The 14747-nt window shown below is 40.9% G+C and overlaps 1 protein-coding gene and 1 long non-coding RNA gene across 2 annotated transcripts in view; one reads left to right on the top strand and one right to left on the bottom strand.

The window, feature by feature from the left end:
- The window catches only part of ZDHHC14 (zDHHC palmitoyltransferase 14), a 417907-nt gene that overhangs the window by 355259 nt on the left and 47901 nt on the right, over positions 1 to 14747 (bottom strand). The window lies entirely within an intron of this gene.
- LOC143674057 (uncharacterized) lies at positions 100 to 7258 on the top strand. Its single transcript, XR_013170839.1, has 3 exons — positions 100 to 328; positions 2742 to 2879; positions 7069 to 7258. It is a non-coding gene; the product is annotated as an uncharacterized LOC143674057 (long non-coding RNA).

Here is a 14747-nt window from a genome sequence, read left to right as displayed (position 1 = left end):
GCGCGGCGCTTGGAGCGTGTCCACCTCCTCTCGGCCAGCCTGGGCGGCGGCACCGAGCCCCTCCTCCTCGTCCTCACCTCCTCGTCCTCGCCGGCGAGCCCCAGTGCCCGGCTCCTAACTCGAGCCCAGCCGGAGGAGATCCCGCCCCGCTCCTGTCCTGCAGCCACCTCCGCCACAGCTGTGGCGCGCGTTCTCCGGCCGCCCTCTCTCCGCCTCAGGGTCCCCACCCGGGTTTACGACCGGCCACCGCTGCCTCCCCGGGACGCGAACATTCATATGGCGTCTCGCAAACCCACGCTGGTTACCTACGGGACCTGAGGAAGCCCTGGTGAGGAGAGACGGCCCCCTGACTTGCCTCGGCTCTTGGTTTCCACCCCTAGGACGCACGTGGTAGAGTTACCGGGGGCTTTATGGGTGCCAGGGGAATGGGGTGCCGAGGGGTGGATCGGGACAACAGCTGGAGGCGAGGGTCTCGTAGCCCAGCCGGTTTGCAGGTGCTGGGAGCAGGGGCGCCCCGAGCTCCACGCCCTACAGCTATAAGAGGAAAAGCAGAGAGGTATGGTCCGTGCGGCCACCGCCCCCTGCCTCTCTCCCAGGGTATCAGATCCGTGACCGTCGGGCTAGCTTTGAGTGGTCCCCTTCCGGCCACTTCTCCGGGACACTTCCCGAACACTTCAACGACTCCAGCGCTTACACACCGCTCGTTTTATTACTCTCTCCTTGCCCGGACAGAGTCCCCAAGGCACGAAGGAGACCTCTCCCCTCCCCGCCCCGACCCTCGCGGCTGGGTCAAGTCCAAGAGCGCGCCCAGCTGTGAGGCCCAAGCGGGAGGCTTCTGCGCGCACGCCCCCCTCCTCGGTGCGGGCCCCAGCCCTCCGAGCCCCGGGCACAGCCAGGGTGCAAAGCCCGGGTACAAACCCGGGTGCAAAGCGGGAAGCAAAGAGAGAGAGGAAGGAACGCTTGGTTCTCCCCGGTCCTGCTTTCCTTTCACGGCCCACTGGGATATGTAGTTCTTCCTCCTCCCGTCCGGCTCGGAAAAGAAACGCTGCTCAGGAACCAGAAAACTACAAATCCCTGCATGCCGCGCGGGAGAAGGACCGTACTGAGCGTTCTGGTGCTGGGTGGTGTTGGAGATCGGAACTAACAAAGAGAATTTTGTGCTGGGCTCTTTACGCGTTACACATGCTCTTTGTTTAATCGCCACTACAACCCCGTGAGGCACTATTGTATCCAGTTTAGAGAAAGCTTAACTATGTGCCAGATATCGCAAAGCTACCCAGTGGCAGGCATGCGATTGAACGTAGAGCCCGGAGCATTTTCCTTACAAACCACTGCATGGGTTAGCCGAATCAAAGGGAGATAAGATCGGTTTTTCCAAGAAGAGTAAAAGAAAGGGGGCCAGTTGCAAAGAACTTCCCGTAGTAAGGAAAAAGTGGTGAAATGGCAATTAGATTATGATATGAAATTATAAGGAGTTAGGAATAAAAGTGGAATTTGTAAGGGGCCATTCCAGAGCAGGTTAGGATCTTAAATCACAATCAGAACTGCGTTGGAATGATTTCAGATTTTGTAAAACAGACGTGCATATTATAGCGACCATTGTGGCTGCATTATTTTTAAAAATCAACTGGCATTCAGGTGAAAATGCTCAGATGCTTTTCTTGTTTTTCTTCAGCCAATAAGATCAGCAGGATATTATTTCTCTATTTGTTGCAATCCACCCTTTCTCTGGGTATCCAGTGTGCTATACCAGACCCACTGACTGAACGGCTTTTAAAAAAAAAAAAAAAAACCCTACTCCTGTTCTCTTAGAAGACAGAATTTTTCTGGCATTATGGTTATGCTTTTTAAAAGTCCTTATCTGTTAGAAATATATTCTCAGGTATTTGCAAGTGAAATGACATTAAGTCTGGAATGTACTTTGAATCACTCTGACCCTCAGACTCCTCCAAAACATGGGGGTACAGATGAAACAATATTGGCAAACTGTTGAAAATCGTTAACGTTGAGTAATGTGTATTGTATGTTATCTGATGCTGTCAATGACTAACTTTTGGCTTAATACAACACACGTGTATTATCTCACAGTTTCTGTGGGTCAGGTGGCCTTATGGTTTTACAGGCTGCCATCAGAGTAGACAGGATGTATTCTCATCTGAGGTTCAAATGGAGGAGAATCAGCTTATAAGCGCATTCAAATGATTGGCAGAATTAATTTCCTTTCAGCTGTAAGACTGAGGGCCCTAACTTCTTGTTCCCTGGAGACTACCCTCAACTCCTAGAGGCTACGTGCGGTTTCTAGAGGCCACTTGCAGTTCCTGCAGTTCCTTGTCATATGGGCTTTCTCAGCATCAAGCAAGCAGAGTCTAGTCTTCATCGAGGCTGCTGGCGAGATGGAATTTTATGGAATGTAAAGTAACCACACAGGGGTGACATCAAATTTCACATATTCTGTTGGGACCAAGTCACAGGGTCGCCTCACACTTAAAGAGAGGGTCATACAAACTTCTGAACACCAGGAGGTGAGGATCTTGGGGGGTGGAAAGGAAGACTGCCCCCTAAAGTCTGGCCCCAACAGTATACAAAAGGATTCATTATGCTATTCTATCTATTTATGTTTATGTTTGAAATGTTGCATAATAAAAATAAATACTTTCCTTAAAAACTTCCCCAATTTAAATTTTCTGTAGCAAGTAAATTTCTAGATCAGCTGGTACAGTTGTTTGCAATTATCTTTCTAGGAATTATTTCTTCCCACTGCATGTTTCCTGAGACCAATGGCAATTAATTCACTTGTGTAGGTGACTCATACCTTAACAAGTTTCCTGGAACCTGGTATGACAACTGAAGATTTTAGCTCACCATTCAAAATCTACTCTGTAAGTTTTAGTAGATTTCATTCATTCATTCTTTCATTCACTTCACAATTATTTAGCAGCCTAGTTCATGCAAAGTATTAGTTTAGTGGCAGGGATATAAAAGGATCCAAGATAGAAATTTACTTTCAGGGACTAGGGGAGGGTAAGAAAAAACAAACAATAGACAAATGAATGACTAAATAATAAAGGCAATCTCAGAGCCAAGAGAAGAATGAAAAAACAAAAGAAGACTATAGGATAGAGAGGCCCTGTTGGGGTGACGGAACTCTGTGGAAGAAATATTCAAGCAGAGACTAAATGATAAGAAAAGCAAGTACAAAGGCATTAAGGCAGAATGAGCTTGGAACATTCTAGAAGTACAAAGAAAAACAATCTGGCTAGAGTGGAATGAGGGCCAGGGAGAGTGGTAAGAGGTAAATCTGGGAGGTAACAAACAGGTGAGGTGTTTGGAATTCCTTCGGCTTGCACGGGGAAGTCACTTATTCTATAACCACCATTGTGTTAAGTGTTGAGGAGTCAGAAAGAGAGTTATATTCAGTACTTGTCCTAAAATCTAATGCTGGAAACACCTCAGTACATCCTATGTTATAGACTACAACATTTATTTTCCATATGAGGAAACTGAGGCTCAGAAAAGTCCAGAGACCTGCTAAAAGTTCCTTGAGAATGCCTCACAAACAACAAATAGTCCACAAATGATTTTTTACTTTAAAAAGTGCATTCTCGAACTTCCGGAGAAGATGGCGGCTTAGTAAGACGCGCGGGTCTTAGCTCCTCCTCCAGAAAAGCAACTAAAGAAACAGAAACAATACGAAACAGCTCCCGGAGCCACGACAGAGACCAAAAAGACAGCGTACCCCATTCTGGAACGGCTGAACGGGCAGGGAGAATCCGCTGCGGTGAGATATCCAAGGGGCGCGCGTTTTCCCGGCCGGGGCGGCTGGCGACTGGGGTCCCCTCCACGCACGTGGCTCCCCGGTCTGAGTGGGAACGTTGGATAGTGGGGCCCTCCCGCCACGCTTGGCGTCTCGGGCCAGCTGGGCAATTTGGACCGGCAGTCCCCCAAGCCACGGCGGCCGGGGACCCACCCCCTCCACGCGCGGTTTCCGGGGCTGACTGCAAGATTCGGACTGGCCAGTTAAAGGAGCCACAGCATCTTTTACTGGTGGGCCCCGCAGACAGACGAGCGCCACGAGTGCCACCTACTGGGCAGGAAAAGAAAAACAGCCCAGAGATTTCACAGAAAAACCTTTCAACCAGCCGGGTCCCACACCCAGGGAAATCTGATCAAATGCCCAGACACCAGCAGAAAATAATGGATGACGCTCGGAAAATTAAAGATATGGCCCAGTCAAAGGAACAAACCAATAGTTCAAATGAGATACAGGAGCTGAGACAACTAATGCTGAATATACGAACAGAAATGGAAAACTTCTTCAAAAACCAAATCAATAAATTGAGGGAGGACATGAAGAAGACATGGGCTGAACAAAAAGAAGAAATAGAAAATCTGAAAAAACAAATCACAGAACTTATGGGAGTGAAGGACAAAGAAGAAAAAATGGAAAAAACAATGGATACCTACAATGGTAGATCTAAAGAGACAGAAGCTACAATTAGTGAACTGGAGGATGGAACATCTGAATTCCAAAAAGAAACAGAAACTATAGGGAAAAGAATGGAAAAACTTGAGCAGGGGATCAGGGAACTGAATGACAATATGAAGCGCACAAATATACGTGTTGTGGGTGTCCCAGAAGGAGAAGAGAAGGGAAAAGGAGGAGAAAAACTAATGGAAGAAATTATCACTGAAAATTTCCCAACTCTTATGAAAGACCTAAATTTACAGATCCAAGAAGTGCAGCGCACCCCAAAGAGAATAGACCCAAATAGGCATTCTCCAAGACACTTACTAGTTAGAATGTCAGAGGTCAAAGAGAAAGAGAGGATCTTGAAAGCAGCAAGAGAAAAACAATCCGTCACATACAAGGGAAACCCAATAAGACTATGTGTAGATTTCTCAGCAGAAACCATGGAAGCTAGAAGACAGTGGGATGATATATTTAAATTACTAAAAGAGAAAAACTTCCAACCAAGGCTTCTATATCCAGCAAAATTGTCCTTCAAAAATGAAGGAGAAATTAAAACATTTATAGACAAAAAGTCACTGAGAGAATTTGTGACCAAGAGACCAGCTCTGCAAGAAATACTAAAGGGAGCACTAGAGTCAGATACGAAAAGACAGAAGAGAGAGGTATGGAGTAAAGTGTAGAAAGAAGGAAAATCAGATATGATATATATAATACAGAAGCCAAAATGGTAGAGGAAAATATTATCCAAACAGTAATAACACTAAAAGGTAATGGACTGAATTTCCCAATCAAAAGACATAGACTGGCAGAATGGATTACGACCCAGCAATACCACTACTAGGTATCTACTCAAAGGACTTAAGGGCAAAGACACAGACGGACATTTGCACACCAGTGTTTATAGCAGCATTATCTACAATTGCAAAGAGATGGAAACAGCCAAAGTGTCCATCAACAGACGAGTGGCTAAACAAACTGTGGGGTATACCTACGATGGAATATTATGCAGCTTTAAGACAGACTAAACTTATGAAGCATGTAATAACATGGATGGACCTAGAGAACATTATGCTGAGTGAGTCTAGCCAAAAACTAAAGGACAAATACTGTATGGTCCCACTGATGTGAACCGACATTCGAGAATCAGCTTGGAATATATCATTGGTAACAGAGACCAGCAGGAGTTAGAAACAGGGTAAGATAATGGGTAATTGGAGCTGAAGGGATACAGACTGTGCAACAGGACTAGATACAAAAACTTAAAAATGGACAGCACAATAATACCTAAGTGTAATGTAACTATGTTGGAACACTGAATGAAGCTGCACCTGAAATATGGTTTTTTGTTTGTTTGTTTGTTTGTTTGTATCTTCTGTTTTTGTTTTTTTCTTTTTCCTTTTTATATATATATATTTTATTAGTATTATTATTTTAATTCTCTTCTCTATATTAACATTCTATATCTTTTTCTGCTGTTTTGCTAGTTCTTTTCCTAAATCGATGCAAATGTACTAAGAAATGATGATCATACATCTATGTGATGATACTAAGAATTACTGAGTGCATGTGTAGAATGGAATGATTTCTAAATGTTGTGTTAATTTCTTTTCTTTTTTTTGATTAATTAAAAAAAAATTTTAAAAATTGGATAAAAAATAAAAGCACATAGTAGATTCAGGAAAAAAATAAATAAATAGAGGAAAAAATGTTAAAATAAATTCAGTTTGAAATACTAGCGATCAATGAAAGGGAGGGATAAGGAATATGGTATGTAAAAATTTTTTTTCTTTTTCTGTTTTTGTTTTATTTTTCTGTTGCCTTTTTATTTCTTTTTCTGAATTGATGCAAATGTTCTCAGAAATTATCATGATGATGAATATGCAACTATGTGATGATAATGTGAATTACTGATTATATATGTAGAATGGAATGAGCATGTATTACGGATGTTTGTGTTTCTTTCTTGTAATTTCTTTTTAATTAATAAAAAATTATTAAAAAAAAAAGTGCATTCTCTGCCTAGAGTGTATAATAATAGTGAAATGTACAATGTACAAAATTTAAAAATGTTTTTGCATGAGGAAGAACAAAGGAATGTCATTATTGCAGGGTACTGAAAATAGATGGTAATTAATATTTTAAAATGTCACCTTATGTGTGAGACTAAAGCAAAAAATGTTTATTTGTTACAAAATTTATATTTTGACTAGTGCATTTCCTAATATAATTTATGTAGATAGTTTGATTGAATGCCATAAGTAGTTGGAATCTCAGGTAGGACATGAGATTTTGCTGGTTTGTCCAGAGTGATGCCCCGATGAATCCCAGAGTGATTTGATTAGTGAGTGGAAAAGTATTTGCAAGCCTCCTTCGGGGAATGGTGAGAGCAGGGAGAAATTCAACTTCCCCAAGTTGAATTCTTGATATTCTCACAAGCAGTGTGGACAACCAAAGCTATAGGCTGAGCCCCCAGTCTTGGGGTTTGTTCATATGAAACTTAACCCCACAAAGGATAGGTCAAGCCTACTTAAAATTTAGGCCTAAGAGTCACCCCCAAGAGAGCCTCTTTGTTGTTCAGATGTGGCCTCTCTTTCCAGCCAACACGACAAGCAAACTCACCACCCTCCCCCTCTCTGCATGGGACATGACTCCCAGGGGTGTGGACCTTCCTGGCAACGTGGGACAGAGATCCTGGAATGAGCTGAGATTCAGCATCAACGGACTGAGAAAAACCCTAGAATGAGATGAGAATTAACATCAAGGGATTGAGAGAAACTTCTCGACCAAAGGGGGAAGAGTGAAAATGAGACTAAGTGTCAATGGCTGAGAGATTCCAAACAGAGTCAAGAGGTTATCCTGGAGGTTATTCTTACGCAGTAAGTAGGTATCACCTTGTTGTTCAAGATGCAGTGGAGAGGCTGGAGGGAACTGCCTGAAAATGTAGAGTTGTGTTCCAGTAGCCATGTTTCTTGATGATGATTGAACAATGATATAGCTTTCACAATGGGACTCTGTGAATGTGAAAACCTTGTGTCTGATGCTCCTTTTATCTACTATATCAACAGAAGAGTAGAACATATGGAATAAAAATAAATAATAGGGGGAACAAATGTTAAAATAAATTTAGTTTGAAATGCTAGTGGTAAATGAAAGCGAGGGGTAAGGGGTATGGTATGTATAATCTTTTTTTTCTCTCTGTTATCATTTTATTTCTTTTTCTGTTATCTTTTTCTAAATCGATGCAAATGTTCTAAGAAATGATGAATATGCAACTGTGATGATATTAAGAATTACTGATTGTATATGTAGAATGGAATGATATCTTAATGTTTTGTTTGTTGTTAATTTTTTTAATTAATAAAAAAAGTGCATTCTCTCATTTCAAGTTTTAGAAAACTGATAACTAATCTTTATTTAGTACCTGTCATGTGCAAGGCAATGTGATACTGAAAGAAATTGAATATGGCAGAGAAGCTACCATCTAGTTCAAGAAGCCAGGTGGAGACACAGGAGGAATTAAATAATAAACGTATATCATATAATGAATGCATCTTCTTGTATTAGGCAATGTGCTGGTTTGAAAGGATGTATGGACCCTAGAAAAGCCATGTTTTAATCAAAATCCCATTTCATAAAGGTAGAGTAATCCCTATTCAATACTATATGTTTGAAACTGTAATCAGATCATCTCCCTGGATGATGTGATTTAGTCAAGAGTGGTTGTTAAACTGGATTAGGTGACGACATGTCTCCACCCATCTGGGTGGGTCTTGAGAATTTTCTGGAGTCCTATAAAAGAGGAAACATTTTGGAGAATGGGAGATTTCAGAGAGAGCAGAATGACATAGCCACAAGACGCAGAGTCCAGCAGCCAGTGACTTTTGGAGATGAAGTAGGAAAATGCCTCCCAGGGAGCTTCATGAAGCAGGAAGCCAGGAGAAGAAGCTGGCAGATGATGCCGTGCTCGCCATATGCCCTTCCAGATGAGAGAGGAACCCTGACTGTGTTCACCATGTGCCCTTCCACTTGAGAAAGAAACCCTGACCTTCATCGGCCTTCTTGAACCAAGGTATCTTTCCCTGGATGCCTTAGATTGGTCATTTCTATAGACTTGCTTTAATTGGGTCATTTTCTCGGCCTTAGAACTGTAAACTAGCAACTCACTAAATTTCCCTTTTTAAAAACCATTCTGTTTCTGGTATATTTCATTCTGGCAGCTAGCAAACTAGAACAGGCAATGTCTTAGTTCTTAATACAGTTTAGCTCATGAAGTCTTTAGGACAACACTGTGAGACAGGGATTATTATTTTTCTTTCATAGAGAAGGAAACTGAAGATCAGAGTAGTTAGGTGACTTGCCCAAGATTTCACAGCTAGTGAGTGATGGATTAGAGGCCAGGTATTTATGTCTGCTTCCACCTTTTGATGTCTTGGCCCTTATCACAATGCAAAGAGTATATTGTGTCTGATTAATTGCCATTAGAGTAAAATAGATAAGATTTTGATTTCAGAATAATGAGTCTCTGAGGGCCAGATTGCAGTGGGAGGCCAAGAAGCAAAATGCAATTCAGTGACTGTGACAATTTGGATAGACAGAAAAAAAAGGGTTGTATCTCCGGGAGATGAGAATGGATATAAAAAGGTAAGTTGGTGGGAAAACCAAAGTTTCTAATTGGAGCAGAATCAACAGGTTTCAAGTGCAAGTACTTTACTTGGGAGGGGATTCCAGAAAACACCAGTATGATAGGGAGGAAATGAGATGGGGAAGGGAAAGAAAGCAGTAAAGCATGCATTATCCAGTAAGGTTACCCCAGAGTGGGTGTGCCGGTTAGAAGCTATTAGTACCCCAGAAAAGCCATGTCCTTTAATCCTCATTCAATATTGCTGGGTGAGATCTTTTTAATTGTTTCCATGAAGATGTGACCCAACCAATTGTGGGTGGGACCTTTTGATTAGATGGTTTCCATGGAACTGTGTCTCCACCCTTTCAAGGTGGGGTTGCTTACTGGTGGGTGGGACCTTTTGATTAGATGGTTTCCATGGAACTGTGTCTCCACCCTTTCAAGGCGGGGTTGCTTACTGGAGCCCTTTAAGAGGGAACAAGTTTTCGAAAAAGCTTTAAAGCCTCAAGAGCCAACAGAATCAACAGAGCCCCAGGGGAAGCCGTTGAAGAGAAAGCTAGCAGATGTTGCCATGTGCCTTTCCAGTTGAGAGAGAAACCCTGAATGTCATTGGCCTTCTTGAATCAAGGTATCTTTTCCTGGATGCCTTAGATTGGACATTTTTATAGTTTTGCCTTAATTTGGACATTTCGCCACCTTAGAACTGTAAACTTAATAAATAGAATTGCAACTTAATAAATTCCCCTTTTTAAAAGCCACTCTATTTCTGGTATAATGCATTCTAGCAGCTTACAAACTAAACCAGTGGGCATCTAGGATGCAGTCTTTGTGGGGAACTCTCAGAGATGGTGTACAATCTGCCTCAGAGTACAGATTCCTTGCAAGGGCAAGGAAACTGAAATTTATTCAGCAACTCCCCATTCATTATTAGCTGAAGAACTTCCCAAGTGGGAGGCATAAGATCTTCATCTGCTTTACATTTTTACCCCCTCCTAAAGCTATCGTAAATGCCATCCTAAATGCCAGCTGTTGTTCCCTGTTCTCATCTGATTCTTGGACCCACTGACAACAGAGGTTAGGTTTTTAGCAAAATGCGAGCTTTGTTCCTTTCATTTGGGCAGCTCAAAGCATTCCACAAACCCACCTGATTAATTCTCAGCATGCCTCCAGGCAGCCGAGGGGAAGTATGGTCTTAGCAACGCTGAAAAGGGAAGACATTCAGATCCCAAGACATTACATGATATATATACCTTTTTGGGCCAGGATGAATGTGGTCAAAATACTTATAACTCAAAGGGGTACAGTCCTAGCAGGAGAACTTTGAAATTCCATGAGAAGGAATTTATTCTGTGTACTTAGTGGCCCAATAGGGCTAAATATTAGAATGGCAGGAAAGAGCTACTTAGGCTCACAGACCAGACAAAATTCTTCAGAAAATCAGCACCCTAATTCATTCCACCCCAGAGAGTTTGCTCACATTTTTACTTGTGAACCTATCTAAGAACATCTTTGTGTCAAAATGTGTAAGATGTTGTGTTAGATTCAGTTGTCAACTTGGCCAGGTGAGCATACCTAGTTCTGTTGCTTTGGACACAAGCCAATGGTACGTGAACCTCACCTGTTGCTAATTACATCTGCAGTCGGCTAGGAGGCGTTTCTTCTGCAATGAGTGACGTTTGACTTAATTGGCTGGTGCTTAAATGAGAGAAGGCAACGTAGCACAGCCTAAGCAGCTCGGCATTCCTCATCTCAGCACTCGCAGCTCAGCCCAGGCCTTTGGAGATGCAGAAAGAAGTCACCCCGGGGAAAGTTGTTGGAACCCAGGGGCCTGGAGAGAAGACCAGCAGAGACCATCCTGTGCCTTCCACGTAAGAAAGAACCTCAGTGGAAAGTTAGCTGCCTTTCCTCTGAAGAACCAACAAAATAAATCCCCTTTTATTAAAAGCCAATCCGTCTCTGGTGTGTTGCATTCTGGCAGCTAGCAAACTAGAACAGATGTTTAAAATTAACAAACTCAGAACTCAAGGAAAAATTAGATAAAGCTGAAAATTTTTAATCCAAATTTTTTGTGATCTTTTCCCCAAGTGACTTTCTTCTTGCCTTTTTTAAATATTAAAAATAATAGTTTTAGTATGTTTGCAAAAATAATTTATGTGTATTTGGTGGATATGAAGTGTTTGTAAACAAAATTAATTTTAAAAACCATTCCACCAACAATAATAGATGTGTTTTGAAAGAAATGATATTATACATAATAAAAAGAATGTAAAAGTCCAAATTCCCATCACTTTGAGATAACATTTACATTTTGTTGACTCCGTTTATAAAATTCATCTTGTACATACATGCATATATAAACATATTTATATTATTTAACAAAAAAATATGGAATTATATCATTTATGCTGTTTTCATCCTTTCATTCTGGATGCTTTCTTTAAAGTGTATTATTTTTCCCTTAATCCCCAATCCCCATTCCTCTCCAGGTAAGCAATTTTAACAACTTGGTATATAGCCTTCTCCAGATGCCTAGATTTATATGCCAGGACATACATATACAGTCTGTCATGGTCAGGTTCATGTGTCACCTTGTCCAGGTGGTGGCACCTGTTTGTCTGGTTGGGCCAGTGCTGGCCTGTCTGTGGCTATGAGGACATTTCATAGAATTAAATCATGATCATTTGTAATCAGCCAAGGGAAGTGTCTTCTGCAATGAGTGACATTTAATCTAATCACTGGAAGGCTTTTAAGGAGGATTCAGAAGAGACAGGTTCTCTCCCTGCTTTGGCCGGTGAGCCTCTCCTGTGGAGTCTGTCCAGACCCTCCATCGGAGTCCTCAGCTTTACAGCCTGCCCTACAGATTTTGGACTTTACTTTCCCACAGTCACATAAGATACTTTTATAAATTTTGTATTTACAGACATTTCCTGTTGATTCTGTTTCTCTAGAGAACCCTAACTAATACACAATCCACATTCCAATTTCATCAGTTGTCCTTGCTAGTTAATTTTTTCTGAGTTCAAGATCCAGCCCCCCGACCCCAAATAGTTGTCCCCTCCTTTCTTAGGGAACTGTTCAACTACCTTTCTTTTAATTTCTTAACCTTGACATTTTGAAGACCCTCAGCCAGATATTTCGAAGAACATCTCTCAATTTGGGTTTGTCTGCAGTTTCTTCATAACGAAATTCAGGATATGGCTCTCAGCAGGTTTTGGCCATGCGGAAGCACTGAAACCACGAATACCTGCTCGGGTCAGACAACTGCTCCTTCCAGGTCTGCAGTTCATCACACAGAGATAGTAAGAGCATTTTTAAAGAAGCATATCCACACTGTTTCCAGGTGCTCATGAGTAAGAGCATTTTTAAAGAAGCATGTCCACACTGTTTCCAGGTGCTCATGCAGGGTAACTATGTGTCTCAAGCCTAAGCCAAAACTGACACCCAAAATGCAGAAACTTCTTAATCAAGAAGCAAAAAAGTATGGACTCAGATGTTTTTTTGGGGGAGGGGATGGCCTAGGAATTGAACCCGGGTCTCCTGCATGGAAGGCGAGCATTCTACCACCAAACCACCCGTGCACACTGGACTCAGTTTTAAAGAAGAAAAATTGTAACAAGTTACAAGGACTCCAAAAGCATTTTGTTGACAACTGTAAAACATGCAACAGAACAGAACATGATGGTAAAAGTAGAAGATTTTATCAGCAATGAGAAACAATTCCACCACTCCTATGAAAGACCCTGCCTTTGCAAACTTGCTCCAAAGGCAAAAGCCCGGCATCGGTTTTTGGAATGCCTACATCTGGACAGTAACATGAACTTGCTCCCCAAAGGACATCTGCAAAACAAAGAAACACTTCTCTCAACTAAAAGGGTTGCTTAATCCGAAAGAATCCCAAAAGAATCCAAAGGTGAGTTTTCAAAATTTTTCGTCTCTTCCATGAAGAATGGATTTTGAGAAATGTCTAATGGGATTTCTCATCTGAAGCTAGTCAGTAAAAGAATGTGTTTCACATGGAAACTGAATCCCAAAACAAACTTTTCTTGTCATCTTTCCTAGCATTTCTTGTGGGAAAAACCTCACTGGAATGAATAACTAAAACCTGCCTACTTCGATGGTAGGTTATATAGATAAAAATATATACATGGAAGTGCCTTGTAAATAGTAAATTCATACACAGATATAAGTGGTGTCCTTATCATTTTCGCTTCCCTCTGCAATTTTTACTACTTATATCATTTTCCTTCATAAGTAAATTGAGACCTTTACGAAAATGTCTACTCACTCATGAGAAATTCTTCTGGGGGTCAGTAACCTCTCGTTAATTCAGAAAAAGTGTGTCTCCTTGTTTCCCCACAAATATCTGCATAACTATATACTAATAAAATCTGAAGATTATTTCTATTTGGAGTACAAAAATCACTATCAGGGATAACACAGTATAAATAGACTTTCTAGAAATTTTCAAATTTATTACTTTCTGTCATTCCTATAGTAATATCTCACCTTAAGAGACACTTTAATTTGTTCTAGGACAGTCTTATTTCTAGGTTTAAAATTATTTCAAAACATAACATAGTAACTTAGAATTTGACTATCTTAATTTCTGCAGCAACATAGATATAAATGGTGGTTTTTTTTTTTTTTTTGATTAGCTGGAATTGTCTCATTTAGATACTTTGAAAAAAGGTTCAGGTGATGCATTTTTGGTAGGAATACTGCTGAAGTAAGGTTCCGTCATCATATCAAAAGGCACGTGATATTGGTTTGTCCCAGTATTGTTGAGGTTCATTTTGATCATTACAGTCAAAGTATTTGGCCAGGTTTTCCCATATAAAGTTACTATTTTTCTCTTCATAATTAATAATTAACAAGACAGTATAAACATCTTGTTCTTCATCAAACTCTTACCAGTGCTAATTTTAGTATAAACTGATGATTTTCTCACTCCAGTATTCCCTCTATTTCTTTTTTTTCTTGGGTGGGGGCATTTTATGATAAGGAAAAACTTTCATTTCTTCCCCATTTATTATGTATTTATTCATTGGTTTATTTGTATTGATATGGCTTTATAGATACTTATTTTCTTCAATGTGTCCATTAAATATGGATATTAATGGGTCCATTTAATATCCATTACTATCTGTCTTAGTTTGCCAGAGCTTCTGTTACAAATACCACAAACTGGTTTTACCTTAACAACAGGAATTTATTGGCTTATGGTTTTGAGGCTAGAAGGAGAACAAAATCAAGATATCAGCAAGACATGCTTTCTGGTACTGGCTACCGGCAATCCTTGGGGTCCCTTAGCTTGTAGCTCTGCTTCTGCTCACATCATTATATCCTCTCCTTTCTAGCTCTCAAGTCCTGCTGACTTCCAGTTTCTTCCTGTGTGGGCTTCTTCAACTCCTGGCATCGTTTCTTCTTTTTATAAGGCCTTCTATAATATGGATTAAGGCCCACGCTTATTCAGTTACGCCTTAACTAAAACTTAGTCTTCAAATGGTCTTATTTACTCTGAGTTCACACCTACTCAACGGGTATAAAGTGATATTTCATTGTGGTTTTGATTTGCATTTTCCTAATGGCTAGATGTTGAGGATCTTTTCATGTGTTTATTGGTCATTGTATATCTTCTTTGGAAAAATGTCTATC

This window comes from Tamandua tetradactyla, chromosome 2, assembly GCF_023851605.1.
Source record: "Tamandua tetradactyla isolate mTamTet1 chromosome 2, mTamTet1.pri, whole genome shotgun sequence".
NCBI classification, from domain to species: Eukaryota; Metazoa; Chordata; class Mammalia; order Pilosa; family Myrmecophagidae; genus Tamandua; species Tamandua tetradactyla.
This window is presented reverse-complemented; position numbering and strand designations above follow the sequence as displayed.